The sequence below is a fragment of the Sinohyriopsis cumingii genome, chromosome 12, assembly GCF_028554795.1.
Source record: "Sinohyriopsis cumingii isolate HCF-2022 chromosome 12, ASM2855479v2, whole genome shotgun sequence".
Classification (NCBI taxonomy): Eukaryota; Metazoa; Mollusca; class Bivalvia; order Unionida; family Unionidae; genus Sinohyriopsis; species Sinohyriopsis cumingii.
In genome coordinates this window covers 69,689,427-69,695,055 of record NC_142972.1, presented here as the reverse complement: position 1 = coordinate 69,695,055, position 5,629 = coordinate 69,689,427, and the positions used below count along the sequence as shown (strand labels likewise).

General features: G+C 34.9%; 1 non-coding gene across 1 annotated transcript; it reads left to right on the top strand.

Annotated features, from left to right (window-relative positions):
* The first annotated feature begins 890 nt into the window (after positions 1 to 890).
* Positions 891 to 963, top strand: Trnav-uac (transfer RNA valine (anticodon UAC)). Its single transcript has one exon. It is a non-coding gene; the product is annotated as a tRNA-Val (tRNA).
* Positions 964 to 5,629: the final 4,666 nt, after the last annotated feature.

Below are 5,629 nucleotides of genomic sequence, written 5' to 3'. Positions count from 1 at the left end.
GCACTTACCAACCAGAGTAGTTCATGCACCAGTCCACGTGCTATTCCACAAGATTTCCATGTAGCTATCTTTGCACTAGTGATAACAACAATTGCAATATTTCCATGACAGAAAATATGTTTCCAAGAAAGCCATGAATTATAAATGTCCTGATGTCACAACACGCTTCGTTAGAACTGTACCCAGTAAACGTACTGTACTGCTTAGTATCGTACTGTTGCCTACAATACGACGTTTTACAAATTTGAACTGGTGAAAGTTGAAAGTTGCCATATAAAAAGTATTAATTATTTATTGTCAATTTCATATGATATCCATCGGTTAAATGTGATAATAAAGTAATAATGTTAAATAAGTTTATGTTTCTATTTTCTCATCCCATTGTCCTCATCGACATATTCATCGTAATACGCAGTATAAACTAAAGCATATGGCTCTAGACGCTCATTGCTCAATACTTCCAACACAGTAATTGTAACGTTTTGGTTTTTTTCTTTCCTTTTCTAAGGGCGGCATATATAGCTAGATTCCAGTTAGATAATTATTCAGATTTTCATAAAAGATTCAAAACCAGATAACATTTATATAGAGTGAGAAGCAGTAATAGTACCTAATGAATACACTGTTTTGAATGTATTAAATTGCAACGGTGCAGGGTTATTTGTGTTTTATTGGAAAAAAGTGGGTGAGAAATATAATCTATGTTGGTGTTCGTGCCGAGACGACGAAATCCCAGTCATAGGGTTATATTATTTGTCTCCCACCGAGGCATAGACAAATAATATAACCCTTTGACTGGGATTTTATTGTCTCGGTCCAAATCCCAACATAGATTCTATTCATATCTACTTTGCCAAGATAAAATCATACAAATGGATCTGTAGTGTAGTGGTTCCATAGTGTAGTGGTTATCACATCTGCTTTACACGCAGAAGGTCCTGGTTTCGAGCCCCAGTGGAATCATATTGTACGTTTGATGCGTAGTACAAAATATTAATATAAATAAACAACTTACCTTCCATGAGACTGTATAATTTCTTATGTTTTACACGTGAAAACGTTAAACAAACAAAAAAATAAAATAGAAACCTTGATGAGAACATATTTATTTATTTATTATTTAATATGCATTAACTATTAATTATTATCTAAAATAATTATTTATGATTTATTTATTAATTATATTTATTTAACTTTATTTAATTTTTTTATCTGTTTTTATATATTTATTTATCTTTTTGTTATTTATTTATTTATTCTTATTTCATTTATTCTTATTTCATAACAATCTCTACCGTGGTCAAAGTGGTTAGAGCGTCCGCCTCAGATGCGGGAGGTCGCGGATTCGAACCTTGGTACTAGCAGCTGCATCATAAGGCGCTCAATATAAAGATGTTAGTTTTAGGACTAGTCGACCTGGAGTCACGATAATGTGATGGGTGAGACATCATGCTACATGTCTGCTAGACATTAGGGGCGATATAATCTGCCACACTGCAGATATTGTAGCGATATCACTGATTTTTTTTAAAGCTACGTTAAAAATCCATATCACCGACACACACACACAAACACACACCCACACACACACACACACACACACGGGATCGTTCAATCTCATGAAAATCGGATAATCAGTACTTAAACATACATATTTAAATATACATACAATGTGAAATCACTAAAAAACCGAAACCCCTTTGGACACCCTCCACAATTTGTTTCGGTTAATATAAGTTTTCGATTTACTGAGGATGTTGCACATGTACGTGCATTTGTGACGAGAGAGAGAGAGAGAGAGATTCCACACAAAAATACAATGTTCTTCGCAAGAAACATCGGAAGAATGTGATACTTTTTAACTTTAATACAAGTCTGTTAAAAGTAGGATTGACAACATACAGTTCAAGGGATTCGCTTTAGAAAGGTATAGAACATTGTTTACTTTGTTTCTTTTCTTATATCTGTCTTTAACTATATGGCTTGTGTTAACAACTCCATTTCTTATGGTGTGGCAACAACGCTCATCCTTAGCAATCGCGAAGATTTTTAATCTCTGTATAAAATCTAAAAGTTCATGGTAGGTCATTTGAGTGAATCTGATTTTTAAAATACTGCCTTGTCTGTCTCTTTCGGAAACGCCTCGAAATTGGTTAACAAAATGTGATATTTAATTTAAACAAAAACATAACAAACACCCCAAATCAAACAAAAACAAAACAAACAAAACTCGGCAAAAATGTCATTAGGTCATTTACACAAATGACATAATCTTTTTGTTAAATGGCCAACCTATTCGCCTTAAAAACTGTCTCTTTTGCATGGTGAAAAAATTTCAGATTAACCTATTATGAGCCTTGATCTGCGTCGGGCTTGTGCTAAATAACTGGGCGCCCTTGGGACATTTTCAGGGTCTTCATCTCATAGATCAGACCACTACAGTATTTGGGTTCGTAATTTGCCAGGATTGAAGTACGTTTCGGTTTTCTGGGGGTTTTCAGCGTAAAATTGAAATTTGGAATCGAAATTTGTTTCGATATTCTGAGTTGAGAGGTTTCGGTTTACTAGGGGAAAAAAGTATTGAAGAAGGCATTAAATTCGGGCTTAAACAAATATGTAGATTTTAAGTGGATTTTGGTAAACTGTTCGCTTTATACAGTTTATATATGCTGTTTATACAGTTTATGTATGCTGTTTATACAGTTTATATATGCTGTTTATACAGTTTATATATGCTGTTTATACAATTTATATATGCTGTTTATACAGTTTATATATGCTGGATACTTCTAGAAAAACATAGACACACAAACACACATACACAAAACAATTGAGAAATTCAGATCTAATCTGAACTACGAGTCTGAACAGAGACAATTTGACCCAAGATACTATATAGTTATTTCTCTTTGTATTACCTACAGATGAAAGTGATACTGATTGACAGTTGACTTTACCAAATGGAGAGAAAAGGTTTCTTTTGTGGACATTTTTTAAGGCACTTCCAACGCATTATCAACTATATAATGTTCTAGAATTAGGAACTAAGTGCTTTTCCGATGCACACAACGAGGTAGTCGACCTGGCGTGACCTGGGCGTGCAATGAATTCACGACTTGGATTACAAGTCCAATGCTCTACCAACCTGAGAAACTGTTCAGTGTTTTAGAAAATCTTCCATTCAAACAACTGCAGAGTACCAAAAAGCACATTATTCAAGAGTACTAAAAAGCACATTCTTAAACAAGATGGATCATTCAGCAAGAGAGACTACATTGTAACTAATATTGTAACTAAAAAGCTCAGGAGATTTTTCGATAGGTATATATGGTACGCTGAACGAATGTCATCTCTCTCTCTCTCAGCAACATAGAGGGTGAACAACCTCTAACTGGTTCACTCTCCGTTTCGCAAAGTAAGCCTTCCTGAAAAATCGCAACAACAAAAAATCGCGATTGTCTCAGTATCCAGTATAAGACAACCCTATCAATGTATTTAATAAACTCTAATTGACTTACCAAACCTATCGCTGATGCGTTTTTCTGATCGCGAAAAATCTCAGGAAAATACTCGATCACGTCGGTGCCAAGTTTGGAGGCAGCACCCTCTCTGCTGCTATTATCCAAAAATTGTATCAAGACCGACTCGGTTTCGTGTTCGAGGATCATATAAGTTTATTGTTATAAATCCATGTGGGGATAACTGAGCTTGACTAAATAAATTTCTAAACTTAATTATGTCCATATCACCGCTACACCAGGTCTGATGAATATTTCTTAACGAGTGAGTATCATCTCCGTTAAACATAGCAAGAATATTACAATTATCCCTGATCACTTTAGGAATTTGTTTATATCGCTGGGTTACATCAATCACATCAGTGTTTTTGTGTCTACCTAGAGAAAATATTCTAGTTGGATTGGACTGTCTGTCCAGCATTAGATCATCGTACACGACTAAATTGTTAATAAACCCATCAAGATCGTCTACAGATGGTGCATCATCGATATCAGTGATAAATTAAATAACATCGCCTCCGTTTTCATTTAACTATTTTGCATTTTCATTAAAATCCTTAAGTACATCATAGCACCGCTGGTCATCTACAGACGGAGCAATCAAATACAACTTACCCCACCTGAGCCATCTCATTATCAAATTAAGTAACAGTTGCGTCTTGCCACTTCCAGATGGTACAATTATGATCATACGAACAGAATTTGGTATCGCTGCATGATGCTTGACCGGTTCTTGTTTTCGTGTTGCAGAAAAATCAATTACATTCATGGTATATACAAGATAAATAAATATGGATTTATATTGTGTGAAATGCAGGGCGCATACCCCAACAAGTGATCTAACAACTATTACAAAAAAAATAACAAATCAGCAGTTACAGGTAACTGTGAACGATGCGGTACAAAAAAATTTTAATTTATTCCCGGGCAGTCAGGTGACAAACCAAAGCCAAAGTCAAAGCCAAAGCCAAATATTATTATTAAAAAAAAACGAGGAGTTGATATTGCCGCAAAATTAACAAAGTTACCAGGGACTCCGTGGGTTAAATACCCAGGAAAAAAACATCTCCCAGGATATAATTATTGCGGTCCTGGAACCAGACTTGGTATCAGACTTGATAATCAAGATCAACCAAGACATGGTGAATATCCGATAAATGATATTGATAAAGAGTGTCATGCTAATAATGTAGCTTATAAAAGTAAAGATCTCCAGCATAGACATATAGCAGATGTAAAATTAATTCATGCGCTAAATTCCATTACGAATAAATCTTTCAAGGAATCATTAGCTAATTGGTTGGTGAGATCCGCGTTGAAAGGTAAACTAGTGCTAGGCGCTGGTATTAATGAACCATTATTATTATAATGGAATCGATTTATTATTCTCCAAAAGGATACTGGAAAGGTAGAGCAGCGATTAGTAAACTCGCCGAAGCAGCAAAAGTCAAACGTGTTACTGCTGAAACTTGGTTAGCACGACAGGCAATATGGCAAATGTATCTACCACCACCTTAACGAATTCACGTTGCACATTTTGATGTCAGCGTTCCTAATGAAGTTCATCAGGCTGATATTTTATTTTTACCACATGATACTATACGTCGTAAGACGTACAAATACGCGTTTTGCGTAAATGAATTCTGCGGACAACATTCGCAAAGTGTAAAGAGAGGCAGTCTAGGTCCAAAACCCTGCTTACGGTGTGGTGCTGGAGTTAGAGATAAAACACAGCTATGTGTGCAGTGTGGCGATAAACGATATAGAGAATTAAAACGTTAATATGATAAGAATCCCTAAAGACTATATAACAAGATTTGAAGATAAATTATAATTTAGACAAATAATATTACATATGAAGCAGAAAGAATTTGTCCCACATCCCATCATCAAGAATTATGAAGTATCTCGTGATGGTACAGTCAGACACTGCCAGCGTAAACAACCAGTTGGTATAGTTAATAATACTGGTTATCTTAGATTTAATGTTGGGAAAAAGATATATTACAATCATAGATTTGTATTCGAAGTTTTTTTAAGGGAGATCAAAGACGGTCTTGTGATCGATCATATTGATGGAAATAAACTTAATAATAATTTACAGAATCTTC